The sequence below is a fragment of the Piliocolobus tephrosceles genome, chromosome 2, assembly GCF_002776525.5.
Source record: "Piliocolobus tephrosceles isolate RC106 chromosome 2, ASM277652v3, whole genome shotgun sequence".
Lineage (NCBI taxonomy): Eukaryota > Metazoa > Chordata > Mammalia > Primates > Cercopithecidae > Piliocolobus > Piliocolobus tephrosceles.
Window position 1 is genome coordinate 12,018,527 of NC_045435.1, and position 22,800 is coordinate 12,041,326.

Consider the following 22,800-nt stretch of genomic DNA (forward strand, 5'->3'; position numbering starts at 1 on the left):
AGGAAGTATCAGAACAAGGAAAAGGGGATGCTGGGAGCTGAAGAGTGTGATGAAAATGATCATAAGGAGAAACCAACACGAAAAAGACTGAAAAGAGATTCTTCACTGAGAAACTTGATTTCTCACTGAGATTAGCAAAAAGGTAAAAGATCTCCACTCAGTATTGCTTTACAATGTCATACTGGCAGTCCTCGACAATGCAACAAGCTGAGAAAGGAAAATAAAAGGTGTAATGATAGGAAAGGAAGAAATAAAACTCTCTTTATTCACAGATCACATAATCATCTAAGTAAAAATTTCAAAAGCATCAACAAAACTAACTCCTGGAACTAACACATGACACAAGTGTGTTGAAGAATGTTAAGAATGTCAAAATCTAGAAAACTGACATCAGATGCTGAAAACGATGTGTAGATGCAGGAACTCTTATTACTAGTGGGAAAGCAAAATGCTATAGTCCCTTTAAAAGGTGGTTTAGTGGTTTCTTTCAAAAGTAGACTTACTCTCACCATATGACCCAGGAATCATGCTTCTTGGTATTTACCCAAAGGAGTTGAAAACTGAAAACCCACACAAAAACGTGTACACCAAAGATTATAGCAGTTCTATTCATAATTGTCAAAACTTGGAAGCAATCAAGGTGTCTTTCAGCAAGTGAAGGGATAAGTAAACTGTGGAAGATGCAGACAATGCAATATTATTCAGTGGTAAAAGAAATGAGCAATCAAATCATGAAAAGACACGGGGGACAGGGGGCAGAGGGAGGAAGTTAAATACATATTACTAAGTGAAAGAAACCAATCTGAAAAGGCTACATATACTATGATTCTAACTATATGACATCCTGGAAAAGGTGAAACTGTGGAGACAGTAAAAATATCAGTGGATGCAACAAATGTTGGGTGAGGGATAGATGAATAGGCAGAGCACAGAGGATTTTTATGGCAATGTAACTACTCTGTGTGATACTATAATGTGAATACATATCATTACACATTTGCCCAAACCCATAGAATATAAGATACCACTTGTTAACTCTGATGTTTACTACTGATATTGGGTGATAATAATGTGTCAATGTAGGTCCGTCAATTGTAACAAATGTACTGCTCTGTTGGGGGATAATGTTAGGGCAGGCTACGCATATAAGGAGGCTAGGTAGATATGGAAGTCTATTCTATGTACTTTCCTCTCAGTTTTGCTATTAACGTAAAACTACTCTAAAAATAAAGCCCATTGAGAGAGAAAAAGAGAGAGAGTTGGCATTACTTTCCAAGCACCAGTGTGTGGCAGTACACGTGGAGTATTGTCAACCTTCTGAGCCTTGGTATTCAGTGTTTCACTTTGGGCTGAATCACACAGGTACCATTGATTGTCCACATAGGTGATGCAGTCTCAAGTTTCCAGCTCCTCTGTCTGCTGATACTGCATGATTAAAAGCCCCCACCCTAAATCACGTTGTTAGGCTATCCAGTGTGACACAAGGCTCTCAGACAAAGACGCTCGTATTGGGTATGCCACTCTAAGGGTTGAGAGACTAGCCCCAAGAAGCCAAAAACAAAGGTCAGAACTCTCTTTGGGTAAGATTATGTTGTTTACGACACAGGGAGTATAGGAATTGCATACGGAGCTGATCTGAAGATTCACAATTTCTTCCTGATCATTCCTGAGTATAACACTTTATTCTTTCTGCTGACAGCAACCTCAAGCCACCCTTGTTGATAAAACCTCCAGATGGCAACCCAGAAAGAAAGGGGTGGAGGGGAGTCAAACAATTATGATTACATTTATAAAGGTGATTTTTAACCCTCTTGTAAACTGACATTTCCAAACAAAAAGTTTGGCATGTGTAGAGGAATGTATATACACACACACACACACACACATATAGTTTGCTTTGTTTTGTTTTTGTTTTTGTTTTGATATGGAGTCTCACTATGTTGCCCAGGATGGAGTGCAGTGGCATGATCTTGGCTCATTTCAACCTCCACCTCCCAGGTTCAAGCGATTCTCCTGCCTCAGCCTCCCGAGTAGCTGGGACTACAGTCCCATGCCACCATGCCCAGCTAATTTTTGTATTTTTAGTAAAGATGGGGTTTCACCATGTTGACCAGGGTGGACTTGAACTCCTAACGTCAGGTGATCCACCCTCCTTGGCCTCCCAAAGTGCTGGGATTACAGGCGTGAGCCACCACGCCCAGCCAAAATTTTGCTTTTTGAGACAAAGTCTCACTCTGTTGCCTAGGCTGGAGTGCAATGCATGATCTCAGCTCACTGCAACCTCCGCCTCCTGGTTTCAAGGGATTCTCCTGCGTCAGCTTCCTGAGTAGCTGGGATTACAGGCGCCACCACCCCTGGCTAATTTTATCGCCCAGGTTGCAGTGCAGTGGTGCGATCTCCGCTCACTGCAAGCTCCGCTTCCTGGGTTCACACCATTCTCCTGTCTCAGCCTCCCGAGTAGCTGGGACTACAGGCACCCGACACCACGCCCGGCTCATTTTTTTTTTATTATTATTATCTTTAGTAGAGATAGGGTTTCACCGTGTTAGCCAGAATGGTCTCGATCTCCTGACCTCGTGATCAGCCCACCTCAGTCTCCCAAAGTGCTGGGATTACAGACTTGAGCCGCTAGAATGGCACACCACAAATCTGAGGGTTTAAAGGAGGGCAATAACTTGGTTCCTGGGATGGGAACACATTCGATTCCAGGAGGTACAGAGGAGAGAAAGAAAAATAATAGTATTTGCCTTTCAGAATGATTTATGACTGAGGACTCACTTATTTACTTGGGGAGCACGACAATTGTGAACACTTTTTTTTCCAGGAATACCATTTGCGTTCTGGGTATTGTACTTCTTGTGTGAAAGCCTAGCATCAACTTGCCTCTCTTGAAAATATGCTGAAACCTTACATGTTTAAGAAAACACCAACTCAACCCTTAAAAGCATTCAAATTGGATTCAGTTAGCGACCAGCATTATTGAAAATGACGGAAATGCTCTAAACTTCCTTTTTAAGTGGCAAAGTGGAGTCTGTAAACATTAGAACATTCTGCTCTACCTGGATAAATGCTATGGACAAAATGTGTAAGTTGATACAAAAAGCTTAAGTGAAAGCCCCCAGTATTCTAATCATTTACTGTTTAGGGGATGAGAGTTGGGACACTGGGAGAATGGCTAAAGTCAGTACTGCAGGTTGACCTCATTTCTCTGCCTTCAGTCCTACTGATAGTAGCTTCAATTTAACACTGCATAAGATGAATTGAATAAATTTGTCCACATCCCTATTTGATTAGATTAATTTAAAAAACTGTCAGAAGGTCATTTATAGGAAAATTTGCCAGAAGCTAAGATGTAGAAAAAAATGTAAATACTGTTGGGAGACAATTTACCATGATTTCTTGCATTTCTGCATGACTTGCATCAGCTTTTGTCCCAGAATATCTTCTCAAGGTTGTTCGTATAACACACAGTCTTAGAAGACAGAGATAGCATCCACAATCTTTATCCTCTCCGGAGCTAAGACGGGACAGATTTACTAGCAAAACCCTTATGAGATTGTCAGTTTAATAAACTCAAGTTTCCTTATCTGTGGAGCAAACCGACTGCCTCTGGAGCAATCCCACTGCCTGTAGAGCATCTCTCTGGGTCTGCTGCTGCCTTATCCCCAGGGAACTACAGGGACAAGATAAACAGAAGCAAATCTGAAACTCATGCTGCCTATTGAGTTCTGTGCAGTCCAGTCCATTTTCCCTGCCCCACATAACCATGTCTTTTGCCAGCAAATATGAAAATGTAACAGGTTAAAATATTTGGCTTACAAATAGGAGAAAATCTCAAATCCTTTGCTTTTGCTATTAAAAAGAAGAACACAATGGGAGGACTCATGTTACCTGATTTTAAGATTTATTATAAAGATAAAGTAAGGACTTGCTATAAAGACAGTATGATAATGGTGAAAGTTTAGACATACAGATCAGTGGAGTAGAAAATAGAATCCAAAAATAGAACCACATATATATGGGTATTTTATTTTATTTTATTTTATTTATTTATTTTTATTATTTTATTTTATTTTATTTCAGAGTCTTGTTCTGTCACCCAGGCTGGAGTGCAGTGGCGTGATCTCAGCTCACTGCAACTTCTGCCTCCCCGGTTGAAGTGACTCTCCTGCCTCAGACTCCCGAGTATCTGGGACCTGTGTGACACGGCATCCAGCTAATTTTTGTGTTTTTGGTAGAGATGGGGTTTCACCATGTTGGCCAGACTGGTCTCGAACTCCTGACCTCAGGTGATCCACCCGCCTCAGCCTCCCAAAGTGCTGAAATTACAGGGGTGAGCCACCACTCACCCAGGCAATTTATCTTTAACTTTCAACTTTGAAATGATTTTAGATTCACAAATCATATAGATTATAATAAGTAAGTAGTACAGAGAGACCCTGTGTATCTTTTATATAGTTATCTCTCATGGTAATATCATATAAAATTGTGGTACAGTATCCAACTAGATTATTAACATTGACACAATCAAGATATGGAATGTTTCTACCACACAAGCACTCCTCATGTTGCCCTTTTGTAGCAACACCTATTTCCCTTGCATCCTCACCCTGTCACCTTAACCATTGGTGACTACTATTGATTTCTCCACCTGTTAAATGTCATTTTACAATGCTATCTAAATAGAATCATATTGTATGTAAACATTTAGGATTGGCTTCTTTTCACTCAGCATTCTCTGGAAACTTATCTGGGTTGTTACTTTTATTGGTAGTTTCTTCCTTTTTATTGCTAAGTGCTATTTTGTATATGGATGTACCACTGGTAGGTTAGCCATTCACATTTGGTACATTGTAATTGCTTCCATTTTGGGCCATGATGAATGTTGTAAACGTTCATGTAAAGGTTTTTGTATGAAAATAAATTTTGGGTTTTTTTGTTTGTTTGTAGTTTTTCTGGGATAAATTCCCGAGAGCAAAATCATTGTTCATGATAGTTGCCATGTTTAATTAAGTAAAAAGTACCAAACTTTGCCAAAGTGGTCATGAAATTTTAAATTCCTGACAGCAATGATTTAGTAATCCAGTTTCTCTGAATCATCTCCAGCAATTGGTGTTGGTATGTATTTTTAATTTTTAATTTTAGCCATTCTGATGGATGTGTCATGATATCTCATTGTGGTTGTAATTTATAGTTTCCTAACAGCTAATGATGTTAAACATCTTTTCATGTGCTCGTTTGCCATCTGCATAATCTCTTCAGTGAAATGTCTGTTCCTTCCCATTTCTAGTACAATTGCTGGTTCTTTTCTAAAAATATTTATTTTGGAGAGTTCTTTATATATTCTACATGTTAGTTTTTGTTGAATATGTCATTTTCAAATATTTTTTCGCAGTTTGCAGCTTGTCTTATTACCTTAATAGAGCATTTCACATGACAAAAAAAAATTTAATTTTGATCAGGTACAATTTATAAATTTTGTATCTATGCGTTCTGATTTTGACGTCAAGTATAATAACTCTTTGATCATGCCTAGATTCCAAAGATCTGCCCACGGTTTCATTTTTTTTTTTTTTTTTTTTTTTTTGGTAAAAATTAAGAAGGTAAGTCTTTCACAGGGTGAAGTTTTTAATTTCGATGAAGCTCAAATTATGAATATTTCCTTTGCTGCTGTTGTCAGGTTTAAAGAACTTTTGCTTAGCATGATGTCTGTCAGACATTTTCCCAAGATTTATTTTTCCTAATGGTTTGTAATTTTACAGTTAACATGTAAGTTTATAATCCATTTTTGAATTAATTTTCTTATTAGGTGTAATGTTTAGGTTAAGAGATTGTTTTTGTTTGCTTTTTCTATGAGTGTTCAATTGCTTTAAAAACATTTGTTACGAGTTTATTCTTTCTGGGTTTCCTATTCTGCTCCATTAAATTGTGCCTGTCCTTCCCACAATATTACATAGTCTTGATTCCTGTAGCTACATATTAAGTTTTTTAATTGGATAGACTCATTCTTCACATCTTTTTCAATTTTTTTTCTTGACCTTTTTGTATACATTTTAGAGTAACTTCATCTATATACACATAAAAATATTGTAGAATGTTATATATAAATCATGTTAAACCTAGGTACTAATTTGGAGACAACTGACATATTTATGCTTTTGAGGTTTCCAATTCATAAACAACGCATCTCTTTTATCTAAATCTTCTCTGATTTCCTTCATTGTTGTTGCATATTTTTTGGCATACAGACACTATGCATATTCTGTTAGTTTTACACATATATTTCATTGTCTTTGAAGTAATTGTAATTATAATTGCAAATGCAAATTATTAATTTTATTGTCCACTTCATCATTGATGGTATATAGACCTATAGTTGATATTTTATGTTTTATCTTCCAATTTTTTGAACTTAGTTGACATTTCTAAGTTTTCTTTTTTTTTTTTTTTAGAGATTTCTGATTATTGTCTCCATGGACTATCATGTAATCTACAAATAGAGACTTTTTTTTCTGCCTTTTGATTTTTTTTTTTTTCTTTTTTTTTTTTTTTTTTTTTTTTGAGACAGAGTCTCACTCTGTTGCCCAGCCTGGAGTGCAGTGGCACAATCTCGGCTCACTGCACTGTGTGTCTTTTATTTGCTTTTCTTGCTGTATTGCACTGACAAAAAAATCCAGCACTATTTTGAATAAGAGTGGGCATGCTTGCTTTGAATGAGAGAACGGACATGCTTTCTTTGTCCCTCATCTTTGAGTGAATGCTCCTCTCTTCCTATGTTTTTGGTTTCTGTCATGAATGTATGTTGAATTTTGTTGAACACTTTTTCTTCATTATTGATATGATCATCTGATTTTCTTTCTTTAGTGTGTTAATTTGTAGATTAAATTAATTGCTTTGCAAATATTGGAAGTCTTACATCTCTAAAATAACTCACTTGTTCATTGTGTATAATTCTATTTATATAATGCTGATTTCTATTAGCTAATTTTACAAAATTCTTTTCATCTGTATTTATGAGGAATATTCCTCTGGGGTTTTTGTTTTGTTTACTTTTGAACTGTGTTTATGTAACATTTAAATTATGTATTTTATATTTAGTGAGTTTGGTTTTATGGGTAACTGGTCCAATTCATCTAAAATGTCAAATTTATGTTTGTAGAGTTTTTCATAATATTCTCTTCTTATCCTTGTCATATCTGCAGTGTTTCTAGTAACATGTCCTATTTCATTCCTAATATTAGCAATCTGTGTTTTCTCTTTCTTTATTAGTGTTACTAAAATTCTCTCAGGTTTCTTTTTTAATTTTCAAATTACCAGTTGTTTGTATTACTGAGTTTCTCTATCGGTTTTCTGTCTTCAATCTCATTGATTTCTGCTTTTATGTTTATTATTTATTTCATTCAGCTAGCTTTGGGTTTATTTTACTTTTCTTTTTCTAGATTCTTAATTGAGAGTGGTTATTTGAGGTCTTTTCTTTCTAATGCACACATTTAGTGTTACTAGTTGACCACTCATTAGTGTTTTAGCTATGTTCTGAAACTATTAATATGTTACATTTTCATTTTTATGCAGTTAAATGTGTTTCTTGATTCCTCGTTGACTCATAATTCTTTTTAAAATCTGTTTTTTTCTGATTTTTCAGAATTAAGAAAAAGTGCTATGTATTTCTAGTTTTGTTACATTTTATTTTGAGAAGAGACTCTATAATTGTAATTATTTAAATTGGGTGGAATTCTTTTGCTGTCCATAGTAGGTACCTCAGATATGGAACCTGTAGATGTCCTGAGTCACTCTAGAATAAGGTAACGTGTAGAGAGAAGCAGAAAGTATTTACATATCATTTTATAATGGTTAAAGAGCCAATACACCAAGATTGTACATCAATTCTAAATGTGTATGCACCAAACAACAGAGATGTAACGTATGTAAATCAAAATAGATAAAACTGAAATGGAAGCTTATTGTAGTAGTTGAAAAACTTCAACACCCCTTTGTCAACAGTTAATAGAAGAACTAGACATAAAATCAGCAAGGTGTATATTAGTCTCTCTCTCACACACACACACAGACAGATATGGAGACAGATGCTGAGAGAAAGAGACAGACAAAGGCAGAGACACAAAGAGAGACAGAAACAGAAAGATAGATAAGAACTGGCTCATGCAATTGCAGAAGCTTGGAGATTCTAAAATCTGAAAATCTGAGAGTGTTGGCCTGAAGCCTAGAGACTCCTGGAAGAGCTTCACTGGAGTCCAAAGCAGTTTCCTGAAAGAATGCCTTCTTGCTTGTGGGAGGTCAGTCTTTGCTCTAATAAGGCCTTCAACTGATTGAATGAAGCCCACACATTATGGAGGGTACTCTGCTTTACTCAAACTCTGCCAATTTAAATGTTAATCTTATCCAAAAACACTACCATAGAACCATCCAGGATAATGTTTACTAAATATCTGGGCACTGTGGCTCAGTCAGGTTGACAATAAAATTAACCATTGCAAAGGGTATATAAAAATAATCATATATTTGTCTATGCTCTTTTAACTTATTATCTCCAAATTAATTCAAATTACAGGTTTCCTTTATGCAATAATTCATAATTACACAATTTATATGTATCTTCTAACCTCCATGAAATTTAGGTAATGAAATTTAAGTAGAACATATAAACCTTACTTCTCTTTACATTCCTTTATTCTCTCTGCTTATAATTTAATAGACTTAAATATTTTCTGTACATATATTGAAACTGTATCAATTAGTATTATAATTTTTGCTTTAACCATCAAACCTAATTTTAAAAAACATATAAAGGGTAAGAAAACTTACTGTATTTTTCCCTAATTTTTGCTTACCAAGTATTTTGTTCTAATCTGATGTCATATCATTCCTTCTCTCAACGTTTCTTTTCTATTGAGCGAATTTCTGTTAGTTATTCTTTAGGATAAATCTGCTGATGACAACTTCTTTCTTTTTCTTCTTCTGAGAATTTTTTTACTTCTCTTTATTCTCAAAGGATATTTTCCCTAGATGTAGGATTGTGGATTTGCAGTTCTTCTCTTTCATCATCAAAACAAGAGTGCTTTTTTCTTCTGGCCTCCATGGCTTCTGTGAAAAACCTGTCATTCAGATAATATTTTCCCCAAAGTTTGATGTTACTTTTATTCTGGCTGCTTTCAAGATTGTTTTCTTTTTCTTTGTCTTTAGTTGTAAGAAGTGTGATTGAGATGATTTTGGCATAGATGTCTTTGTATTTAACATTTGTGCAGTTCTTTCAGCTTCTTCAAGCTATACGTTTATGTCTTGACAGATGTTTTAGAGTTCTCAGCCATTATATCTTCAAGTAATTTTTCAGTTTCTACTTCTTTCTTCTTTACTTTTGAAATTCTGATAACATGAATATTAGATCTTTTGTGACAGACAGGTCTGTAATGCTCTGTTTATTTTTTTCAGTCTAACTTTTATTTATAATGTATATTTTTAATTGTCCTCTTTCAATTCATTAATTCTTTCCTTTTTCCATACATCTTAGCAATATTATGGCCCTTCGAGATTTTACTTTGAATATTGTATACTATTGTGGTTCTAAATTTTCCATTTTATTCTCCTTCTTTAAATTTTTGTTATTGTTGTTGAGACATTCTATTTCTTTGTTAAGCCTTTATATTTTTTTCCATTTCGTTTCAAGTATGTTCAAAACTGTTGATTGAAGCATTTTTACCATCACTGATTTAAAATACTAGTTGGGTAATTCTGATATCTGTGTTATCTCAGTGTTGGCATCTATTATCTGTATTTTAATTTTTTTAATTTAGTTTGAAATCTTCCTGGTTCTTGGTATGGTAAATGATTTTCTATTAAATCATGAATATTTTCATATTATGTTATTATGTTTTCAATCTTATTTAAATATTCTGTTTTAATTGGCTTCCTCTGACAATGCTGTGGCAGGAGAATAATGGATGACTCATTCCTTCCATGTGGCCTCCTTTGACACTTGAGAGGGAGCTCCTTATTACTGATAGCCTGGGCTGGAAGTGTCGGCTCTTCACATGGTCTTCACTAACACTGTGGTTGGAGTGGCTTTGTTGCAACTTGTTACCAGGTGATTTTGAAAGTCCTAGCTATCCACTGGGACTCCTCTGAGATACCCAGCACAGAGCGGCAAGGATGCCTTATTACTGCTAGATAAGGGTAGGTGTCTAAGCTGCCTACGTGGTCTCCAGTGAACAGCAGCACAGAGAGAGGGAAGTCCTGTTATTAGCTGGTGATGATGAAAGTCCTGGCTCCCTATCTGGCCTTTTGTGGCATTACCCCTGCGGTGGTATGTGGAGCCTCATTACTGTCTCATGAGAGTGGACTTCTAGTATTCTCATTTAGCCTTTTCCTGTGTGTATGGAACAAAGCCTACTATTTTTCTATAGTGTTTGGCTAGAGTAAAATCAGTATTATTCAAAACTTTCCTATTTTTCCAGGCTACCCCTTGCATGGTCATTTGACCGGTGAGAGCAATCTTTTTCTTTTTCTTTTTTAATCTGTGTTGCAATGTATTTTTAGAAAGCTTCAAATGTACTTCACTGGGGAAAAGCTGGTCCTTTAATAAAATTGTACTGGAATAATTATCTTTTTATAAATAACTATATAAAAAAATCCGTGCACATCTAAATGTGAAATGTAAAACTACAAAACTTCTATACGAACGCCTAAGATAATGTATTTGTAAACATGGGTTACTCAACAGATTCTTAGATAGAACAGAAAAAGGAAAAACCATATGAGAAAAAGCAATAGACCATACAAATTTAAAACTTTGCCCTATAATAATATTACTAAGGGAATGAACAGACAAGCTGCAAATCATAAGAATATTTTTGAAACCATTTACATAACAAATGATCTATGTCCAGAATATATAAAAACTCTCAAAACTAAACAACAAGAATGCAAACAGTCAAACAACTAAAAAAAGAACAAAAGATTTGAATAAACACCTTATCAAAAAATGTATACAGTTTATTTCATTGCATTTATTACAATTAAATAATGATTCTTAAGATAATTAGTTGTTAGAAATATGCAAATTAAAATCACAGTGCCACACTAAAAAATAAATTAATTAATTAAACTGACAGTAATGAGTGCCAGCTGGAATGTAGAGTAATACGAAACTTCTTACATTGTTGGTAGGGATAGAAGGTGATGGAAAACAGTTGGCAGTTTGGGAATTGTGACACATACCCTTACATGACCAGCAATTCCAATTCTATGTATTGAAAAATATTCACACGAGTTAATGGGTGCATCAACGAGTTAATGAGTGCAACACACCAGCATGGCACATGTATACATATGTAACAAACCTGCACGTTGTGCCATGTACCCTAGACCTTAAAGTATAATAAAAAATAAATAAATAAATAAATATTCACCAAAAAAATTTGTTCACAAAAAAATCTAGTCATAAATGTTTATAATATTTTTGTTTGTAATAACTCAAAAGTGAAAACATGACAAATGTTCTCTAACAGGTAAATGAAAAAGAAATTATGTAACATCCATACAATGAAATACCAGTCAACAATGTAACAAAATGAACTGACACACACAGCATGAATAAATCTCAGATCCACTATGCTGTGTGAAACATGCCACGCTCAAGCCCATCGGTATTACATGGTTCTGTTTCTGTGACATTCATCAAAAGACAAAAGTATGTCAGTGGAGAATAAATGAGTGATTTGGAGTAAGTGTAAATGACTACAGAGAACATGGAACTGTTATAGAGGGCAATTAATCTGTGTCTCAATTTGGCCTATAGTTTTTGAACACTGTGCTGTCAAAACTTACAGAGTGTATAACAATAACTTTGAATTGTACAGAATAAAAAATAGATAGGTAAAATAATAATACAGAAAGCCAAATATGATGTTTTGCTTTTATTTGGCATTCATTGAGATGAATGACAATACTATAAGCTAAATGTCTATTTAAAAAAATACCTTATAACTTCATGTGTATGGATATATAATTTTTCATTGTAATTATAGGTACAAATAAATATTTACTATTATATTATTCATTCTGGGATCAACATTCTAGACTTAAATCTATTTAAGAAGTAAAGAATACTTTCTAGGATGACGTTTAAAATTCCTCTTTCTTTTACGAAAATTACAATTTAAAATAATTTAATCCTTGCCCTCATATTCTCATATGGCATCAGTATGATCCTTTGAATATATGTTATATTCTGTCACCCCTTTGCTTAAATCTTTGCAATGTCTGCTTGCATTATTTAAAGTAATGACAAAGGCCTTAAAATATTCTCTAAGGATCCTTATGACTTGGCTACTTTATTTCTTGCTATTCATTCCCCCCACCCCTGGCATACTTCTCCCACTCCTCTGCAGCTATACCCATCTTCTTTGAGAGTATCAACCACAACACGCATGCTCCTTACTTAAATCCTTTGCGAAATCTGAATACTCTTCTATTTCCGGATGGATATGCCTCCTTTAAGTTCTTACCAAATGTCAGCTTCTTAGAGAAGTCTCGTTGAAATGATAACATTGTTACAGACACAGCCACCCATTTGTCCTGATCTACGAGTATTGTTTAACTTATCACTTACCCTCTTCTTACATAGCATATAATTTGCTTTCTTCGTTTTATTCATTGATTACTGCCTCTCCCCTAAAACTTAATTTCTTTGAGAGTGGGAAACTTGTCTACTTTGTTCTCTAATACATGCAAAACACCTAGAAAGTGTTTTGAATATAGCAAGTGTTCAACACTCAATTGTTAAGCAAATTAAACACAGTAAATGGACCCATATCGTTGTAAAATTGCAACACTTACCTCTATGGCTGTGTTTGTGTGGTTGAGAATAGCAATTTCTTTAATCACAAACAAACATGATAAAACATATATTTCCTGAAATTCTAAGGAATAGTCCCTCCTTAACTAAAGATTTGGTACTAGTTTATGATAAGATTAGTGTTCTGTGACCTAACTGTTCTAACTTGAAGGTAAAGCAAGGATAAATCTAGAGAGGTGTCCCAGATGTGGATTTGCAAATTATGCCTATAAAGCTTTGATATTAAGGAACACATCAAGTTCTGGAAAACTGATATGCCTCTTTTTATGATTTGTACAAAAGCAAGATAATTTGGCTCTTACTTTAATACTCTTTTTTAAAATTTTTATTTATTCTTAATTATACTTTAAGTTCTAGGGTATATGTGCACAATGTGAAGGTTTGTTACATATGTATACATGTGCCATGTTGGTGTGCTGCACCCTGTTAACTCGTCATTTACATTAGGTGTATCTCCTAATGCTATCCCTCCTCACTCCTCCCACCCCATGACAGGCCCCAGTGTGCGATGTTCCCCACCCTGTGTCCAAGTGTTCTCATTGTTCAATTCCCACCTATGAGGGAGAACATGCGGTGTTTGGTTTTCTTACTTTAATACTCTTTAAGGAGTAAAAACAATAGTAAAAGGATTTTTTAAATTTGTGTTTGAGGTCCATGACGCCATAGCTAAAATTTTATTTATAAATACCTGGGCTGATAATGTAAAATACTCTCTTCATGGTTCCACATATAATTTACTTTTATGTCCATAAAGAAGAAAATTCTCACTCCCGAATCTTTTGATCTGGAGGATCCATAGGATAACTGAGAAAATGAGCCAGCTAAACCCTCTGCAGTGTGCAGCAAGAGCTGAAATAGAAGTAAAAGGGCTTGAAGGCATTTGTGTTTGTTTGTTTGTTTGAGTTTCAAAGCAATGGAAGTTCAAGAACAGGGAGGTTGTTTCTGTATTTAGGGAGAGTGAAAACGAAAACAGTCATCGCCTACATTATAATATATCCCCAATGCTGAGAGAAGTTGAATGTCTCCCAGTGATACTTCTTGTTCAGAAACATCTGCTTCAGAAAGTTAATTCCACAGACTCATTCAGATTTGGGATGAATGCAAAGCTGTTATTCTTCTCACTCCTGTTCCTGTTTCAGAACCTGATACCAAAATGAACCTTTAAAATATCGAATAGTATTGCTAATACAATGTGCAGACTTGGGAGTGTTCATGGATTGTAGGATTTTGTGGAAAATATATTAACATCAAATAATTTTATTTGTATTTTATTTTATTTTGAAACAGAGTCTTGCTCTGTGACTGAAGCTGGCATGCAATGATGTGATCTTGGCTCACTGCAACCTCCACCTCTCAGGTTCAAGTGATTCTCCAGTCTCAGCCTCCCAAGTAGCTGGGACCACAGGCACCCGCGAACACACCCAGCTAATTTTTGTATTTTTGGTAGATGTGGGGTTTCACCATGTTGGCCAGGTTGGTCTCGAACTCCTGACCTCAAGTGATCCACCCACCTTGGCCCCCAAAGTGTTGGGATTACAGACATGAGCCACCACTCCTGGCCTGAGCCACCATGCCTGGTCACGTCAGATAATTTTAGATTTAGACTAGAAACACAACCAAATGCAATGGTGGTATAAAAGTGTATGCACTTAAGAACTTGGTAGATGTCCTACTTAAGGTTTCTGCTTAATTTTACGCATTTTAAAAGAGTATAGAATTTTTTTCATTGCTTTGTGTTTGCAAGCTAATGCTTGTAAGATAAGCAAAGCCAATGATTTACTGATTTACAAATGTTTGAGTATGTAGTTTGTGTGTCTGTGTGTGTCTACACACTTGCTTATTTAATATTTTTGCAATAAAGTTATAGCTTGTATGAGATGCTAAAATAGAAACAGTAATAATACAATGCAATGAGAATTAAGGAATTAGAACACTGAATTTAGGTAAAGGGAAATCAAAGTAATTTATGATTGAATATTTCCTGTCTACAAGTAATTGTTTTTTTCATAGTTTGGCAGGGCTTACTATGTAGACAAGTGATTCATAAAGTAGAAATTGGTCTTGCTATGAAAATTGGCATAACTCCTGCTAAGACACTCCAGGAACAATGATTTGGAAGGGGAGCTGATCTATATTTTTGTGAAAATTCATTTTGTTTTTCAGGAATCTAATAGATACATGCAAACTTGAAAATAGCTCCCTTTTGATAACATCTCCACCTTGGATATTGCAGTAGCACTGAAATTAATAGAATGTGTCTCAATATGTGTTCATTGGGTTTGCCATCACACACTTTTCATCCTTATAGAGATGTAGTGTCTCCCAGGAATATCAACTTTTAACAAACACTTGTATTGATTTTGTGCTTTAATTTCTCACTTTAACCCCACTATGCATCAGCATGATGGTTTTCTTTTATTATCATATTTGTCATAGTTATGGACTCTGACATGAAGCTAGAAATGACTCTAGAAATGTAATATTATTAAAATGAGCACACATCACTTACTATTTTCTTAACATTTCTGTTAATAAGAAAAAACTCAAAAACAAAATAATCCACTGGATAAGTATTCATACTCATTTATTGGTGTAGGAGAGTAATGAAAATTTATAAATTCTCATAAATAAAGTGTTCGAGAATCCACTATTGTCATAGTTAAAAAGACAATGATAAATCTAAGTTGGTATAAAATTATATAAATTAATTAATTAGATCAAGATAGATACAGCTAATGCATCTTTCATTTTCTCTTGTTCAAGATAAATGCCTTTACTAGGAGGAGAAGGTTTGAAAATACAGCTGACTCTTTATAAATAAATAGTGAAAAATTGTGACTTGGGTTTTTCCAAAAGCAGAGCCTTAGAAAAATAATTGTGTGCAGATAGTTTACTTGAGAACCGATTGCAAGAAGTATAGCAATGGAGGGGAGAGAGAGAGAGAGACAAGTTAGGAGGAGTCTCAACAAAAGGATGCTCTAGAGTTGCTGCCATGGGGTCTTCTAAGACAAATACAGAAATCCTCTCAGTACGGTCTCTCTCAAGAATTAAAGCTGGAGAATTTTTCCATTCACTCCGATGGCATATTATGCCCTTCCTGCTCCTCTTAATGTTCCTGCACTTCCAAATTGTGTTTATGTGTTACTGGGAAATCACAGGCAAAAATCAGAAAAAGACATGGCACAGGATCGGGACAGTAGGCATGTGGTATGAGGGGATTGTGAGCCAGACTGGAACCTCACATTGTAATTGCAGCTAAAATAAGAAAGAGAATCATGGTTGTATACTTAGCCTCTTACCGAGGGACGTGCAACTAATTCTGCTCAATTGAAAGTAAGCAAAAATGGTTGGAACCACTTTTATTCCAGGGCTCTTACCAGAGTGGGTGTGTCTTTTTCATACACTCTCTCTTTCATGGCAGCTGTAGCCTGGATGATGAGAAGAATCTATGGAATGGTGGAGCCATATCAAAGAAAGAACTTAGGTCCCTTAATGAACTCCCAGAGCAGAGAGCTTTCTTAAAGGGAGCTCTCTTTGGAATTGTTACGTAAGAAAGAAATGAGCTTTGGTTGTTTTTGGAACAACATTTTGAATTTCTTTTCAGGATGATTTACTATTTTATTCTCTCAGTACACCAATGTAAGTTTTTTTTTTTTTTTTTTTCCTTTAATGAAGACTATCATTTTTAGTGCATATTTAGTTTTTGCCAAGTGGATACACATTTTACGTGCAGTTACTTATTAATCCTTATAAATAATTAACGAAGGAGTTATCATAATTCTTATTTTATAAATGTGAGAATTGAAGTCCCAAGATTATAAGAAATGTGCCTGATTTCACAAAGGTTTACTCCAGACAATCCTTAAACCAAAGTCCTTTCTCCTCACAGAAAGTTTACAGAATTTTTCTTTTATTTAAGACAATACTCTATTTTAAATCAAAGTTGAGCTCCTGTCTTAGTTTATTTTTCTAAATTCTGCATCAGTCTTCTTCCATCATTAATGTACATCTGGTAGCAGTGGAAAGTATTAGAGTTACATGGCACCGAAATATGTTACCAGCAGGTCTGCAGCGACCTCATTCTTGCCTCCTCAGAAGAAAGAGTGTGAAGGACATAAGGGAGAAGGAGAGACCGAGGCAAGCTTTAGAGCAGGAGCGAGTGAACGTTTATCAAAAAGCTTTAGAGCAGGAGTGAAAGGAAGGAAAATACACTTGGAAGACGGCCAAGTGGCCAACTTGAGAGATGGAGTGCACAGTTTGACATTTTGACTTGGGGTTTTATACATTGGCATGCTTCCGGGGTCCTGCGCTACTTTTCCCCTGATTCTTCCATGGGGCAGGGCTTCCTGCACGTGCAGTGCCTGCCTAGCACTGGAGAGGGGAGGATGCACAGTGTGCCTGTTGGAGTTGTACTCATGCTTACCTGAGGAGTTCCCTCACCAGCTGAATGTCCCCCGGAGGTCATACACCAGTTCAACTCTGCCATTTTGCTTCTTGCTCAACTGCTCAACTGCTGAGCTTCCCAATAGGAAGCTGCTGATCAACACTTTCAGGTTTTTTCCTATCAACAGGGAGACTGCCCTTCTCTGGCACTGACTGTGACCAGTGATTATTTTAGAGAAACGGTTAACAGCTGCCTGACCATCAACTGATGCTCGTCTGACATTCTGGGTGGTGGGGGAAGCCCTCTCTTGCCCTGCTCGTGCCTTCTTAGCTACCTACTGTAACACACCTTGTCTTTAAATAAAGGTGTCTGTTGTCCCTATGCTTTGTACAACTTACCCTCACAAACTCACAGGTGATTTGCAAAACCTATATTCATCTTTGTCTTCTTCTTTTCTTTAGAATTTAGATAAAAATTTACCGATTAGGGATGCTGTTTTCATGGATTAGTGTGGTCCCATAAAATTTATTTTCATTCCGATAATTAAGATTAGAGAGCAGCCCTGTGCGGTGGTTAAGAACTGATTCTGAGCTCTCTTCCCTTTTGCGGCCATCACCGAAGCGGGAGCGGACAAAATGAAGTTTAATCCCTTTGTGACTTCCAACCGAAGCAAGAATCGCAAAAGGCATTTCAATGCATCTTCCCACATTCGCAGGAAGATTGTCTTCCCTTCCTTCCAAAGAGCTGAGACAGAAGTACAACGTGCGATCCATGCCCATCCGAAAGGATGATGAAGTTCAGGTTGTACGAGGACACTATAAAGGTCAGCATATTGGAAAAGTAGTCCAGGTTTACAGGAAGAAATATGTTATCTGCATTGAACGGGTGCAGGGGGAAAAGGCTAATGGCACAACTGTCCAAGTACGCATTTGCCCCAGAAAGGTGGTTATCACTAAGCTAAAACTGGACAAAGACCGCAAAAAGATCCTTGAACAGAAAGCCAAATCTCACCAAGTAGGAAAGGAAAAGGGCAAATACAAGGAAGAAACAATTGAGAAGATGCAGGAATAACGTAATCTTATATAAAAGCTTTGATTAAAACTTGAAACAAACAAAAAAAAGAACTGGTTCTGAATCAAATTGCTTGTTTGAATCTTGACTCTACTACTTACTATCGGTATCAAAGGCTTAGAATAATTTATGACACACAATAAGTGTTCATTATAGGTTGATTAAGTCGTTTGTGTTTTTGAATGCTGAGTTTTAACACCCTGCGTAGAAATGCCGCCTATTGTAACTGCCCAAGGGGTTCTTCCTGCCTGCTGCATGAAAAGAGATCACAGCATCTTAGTCAAGAAAGGGTTTTATAGACAGTAGGCCAGCCACGTCATGTGGGAGATTGGCGTTGTTACTCAAATCATTTCAAGCAAAGCTTATAGGTTAGAAGATTTTTAAAGGCAGTTTGGGGGAAGGGGTGGCAGTGACCAGCTGTTTGCTGCTGATTGGTTGGGCTGGAGATAAAATCATAGAGGGTGGGAACTGTCTTCCTGTGAGCTGAATTTCTTCTGGGTGAGGACACAGGAGCTAAGTTGGCGGGTCCAGGTGGAGCCTTCAAGGTAGAGCCCTGGCAGACATGCAAAAACCTGAAAAGATTTTCCAAGAGCAATTGGGGAAGTAGCATGTCTTATAACCCTCCAGAATAATGCCTGACAATTGTCTGTGTCTGCGCCTTAGCAGCATTCTGTTTCCTCTCCTCTCCCCAGCCTGATGCCCTCCCATTAGCTTTACAAAAGCTGTGGAGTTTTGGGCAAGGCCTATTCTCATTTAAACTACAGTCTGAATGACTTCCAAAGTTGGCTTGGCCCAGTAGCCTAGGATTAATCAAGGGAAAGGCAAAATGGTGGTTGTGCTAGCTTAGCTTACTAATGTAATTTTTCTCATTAATAATATTTTTTTGCAAAGTCAATTTCACTATAAACAAGGCCTATACAGGCCTATAGGTTTCTAGTCAAATACAGTATTAATTAAGAAGCTACTGTTAATCAAGCACTGTGTCTATTACTAGAGAAAAAAACATTACCACCACCACCACCAAGTCCCTGGCACTGACTTTTTGTTTTTGGTTTACATGTAGGTAGAATTCTTTTTTTTTTTTTTTTTTTTTTTTTTTTTTTTTTTTACAGTCTCTGGCTCTTGTTGTCCAAGCTGGAGCACAGTGGCATAATCTCAGCTCACTGCAACCTCCGCCTCCCGGGTTCAAGTGATTCTCCTGCCTCAGCCTCCCAAGTAGCTGGGATTACAGGTGCCTGACACCATGCCCAGCTACGTTTTGTATTTTTTCAAGTAGAGACAGGGTTTCACCATGTTGGCCAGGCTGGTCTCAAACTCCTGACCTCAAGTTGTAGTAGGACGAGCTGCAGACAAAACCCCTCAGATGCCAAGTTAAAGAAGGAAGGCCTTTATTGGGCCAGGTGTGCCCGCAAGACTCATGTCTCAAAAACCGAGTTACTCAAGTGAGCAATTCCTGTCCCTTTTAAGAGCTTACAATTCTAAGGGGGTCTGCGTGAGGGGGTCGTGATCGATTGAGCAAGCAGGGGGTACATGACTAGGAGCTGCATGCTCCAGTAATCAGAACAGAACAGAACAGGACAACGATTTTCACAATGCTTTTGCATACAACGTCCAGAATCTATAGATAACATAACTGGTTAGGTCAGGGGTCGATCTTTAACTACCAGACCTGGAAGGCAGTGCTGGGCTCTCTGACTACAGATTTCACTTCTGTCTTTTCTTTAACTCCTACCTTTTTTTGAGGCAGAAATTGAGCATAAGACAATATGAGGGGTGGTCTCTTCCCTTAAAGTGATCCATCTGCCTCAGACTTCGAAAGCGCTGGGATTACAGGCATGAGCCACCAAACCCCAGACTATTTTATTTACTTCTAGCTTAAGTGGGTAAAATGTAAGACAACAGAAGAACATTGAAGCAATGTAGAATGGAAGGAAAGAATAGGGAAAAGGTACAGCATAGTGTATCAAATAATAACTGACACTGGCAAGACATTTCATAGTGTATTAACTACTTATCTAATTCTTAGCTGATATTTTCATCAGCCTTGAAAATATAAGGTAGATATGTGTATTTTATTTTATTTTAAGTAAATGGAAATTGCTACATATTAGTTGATGTTATGACCTTGATGAAAATCCAGGACTCTCGTGGAATGATCTTTCCAGCATATGTCTAGAGAGTTTTGAATAAACAGATAAATTTAGGTTCATTTTTGCCATTGCTATCATTTGTATACTCAGCTACAAGACTGGCAACGAAATTATGTGACAACAGTGTGCTAGTATGTTTACATTTAAATGTAATTATGAAAAATATTAATTTTTAGTATTAGCTTAATATTACAACTGAAATTTGTATAATTTCTTTAAAGGAACAGTATTTAAAATAATTAAATATGTGAATTTTTAAAATGTTGAAAAATATTTATTTAAATGTGTTAAATACTATGTCTTACATATCTATTGGTGATGATAAAATTTATCATTTTTTTTTTCTTTTTTTTTTTGAGACGGAGTTTCACTCTTGTTGCCCAGGCTGGAGTACAGTGTCACAATTTTGGCTCACCACAACCTCCGCCTCACTGGTTCAAGCGATTCTCCTTCCTCAGTCTCCTGAGTAGCTGGAATTATAGGCATGCACCACAACACCCAACTAATTTTGTATTTTTAGTAGAGATGCGGTTTCTCCATCTTGGTCAGGCTGGTCTCAAACCCCTGACCTCAGGTTATCTGCCCACCTTGGCCTCTCAAAGTGCTGGGATTACAAGCGTAAGCCACTGTGCCTGGCCATTTTTTTCATAATGTATAATGAATGGATGAATAATGATTCACAGGATGAGTAAATGCCTTATAATAATTGGATTACAAAGATATTTATGTAGAGATACATGTTATCTTAGTCTAAATTTATAGAGGAGGACAGAAACATAATTGTATTTAGCATAAGTACTGTCAAAACATAAATAAAGTTTCCTAATTTGTGATAAAGTTTAGAAAGACTTCAATTTATTTTAGGTCCATTGAAAATTTCACTAGAAAGAGAATGTAAATTGTAATCTTCAACCCACATCTTAGGCAAATGAAAACTGCTCAAGGTTTTTAAACAGATATTACAAACAAAGACCTAGGAAAGTAGAAAAATAAAGAATGAAAGAAAAAGTGTACAGGTTATTTGAAAATTATTCACAATGTGTACAATCACTACACTTCAATCATAGCTCTGCTTTATGACAGACCATACTACTTAAAACATACTTTTTATTTTTACACTTAACAAAAGATAATTTTTTTTTTTTTTTTTTTTGAGACAAGGTCTCACTTTGTCACCCATGCTGGAGTGTAGTGGCGCAATCTTGATTCACTTGGCGACCTCAACCTCCCGGTTTCAAGCTATTCTTCTGCCTCAGCCTCCTGAGTAAGTAGCTGGGATCATAGGCCTGTGCCACCACAACCAGCTAATTTTTACATTTTTAGTTGAGACGGGATATCGCTGTGTTGGTCAGGCTGGTCTCGAACTCCTGACCTCAGTTGATCCACCCGCCTTTGCCTCCCAAAGTGGTGGGATTACAGGCCTGAGCCACCCTTCCCAGCCCAAAATATAAAAACGTTTACTCTTCATATTGAGAAGTAAAACGTTTACTCTTCATATTGAGAAGTATAGTCTGTGTTATAAAATGAAATAAACTTCATTCTTTTCTTTATATTGAATAAAAAAATACAAATTGGAGAAATATGTTTCTTATGATAGAGGGCAGGGAATCATTAAGCATATTCTTGTTTGGAACTTGTATATTCATTTTTGCATTTTTTTTTTCATTTTAGGAAATATTTTGAGACCTTTAAGTATGTGCATATGTGACCAAAACATATCACTATTGACAGCAAAGATTCCATCCTTGATGTCTTATATTTTTGTCAATTATTAAACTTATTGACACTTGTATAATGTTATTCAAGAATTTGGTACTACGAATAAGTCTGCAATAATACTAGTGTGTGTGTGTGTGTGTGTGTGTGTGTATCACTATATATCAGTTATTCTAAATAACTAGTGAGTGTTTTAAAGAGTGTTTTGGTTAAAAACTATTACCTAGGTAAAAACAAATACGTTTTTGTGTGATGATGTATGGACACATGTTCATTTATTAATGGGAAAAAGATTTGAGAAAAAGAGAGGACAAAATAAATACTAATGCCTAGTTGAAGTGAGTAAAACTGATCATGCTTCAGCTTTATTATAAAATTTAAATGGTTATGATCATATATGTGGAGGAAATTCAGCTAAAAATTCAAAGTAGAAATACATAGTTTTACAAATTGTAACAAAATGAAGCAAAGAAAACTCAAAACATCAAAATGTAGGAAATGACATGTATAGTCAAACTAATAAAATAATGATCGATCAACATGAAACAAAATTATAAAATATTTTCATACACACCAGAAATCACTATGCACGTGAATAGGTTAAAGCT

The 22,800-nt window shown here is 36.0% G+C and overlaps 1 pseudogene; it reads left to right on the forward strand.

Moving 5' to 3' along the window:
- Nucleotides 1-17,890: 17,890 nt before the first annotated feature.
- On the forward strand, nucleotides 17,891-18,326 carry LOC111545110 (annotated as a pseudogene).
- Nucleotides 18,327-22,800: the final 4,474 nt, after the last annotated feature.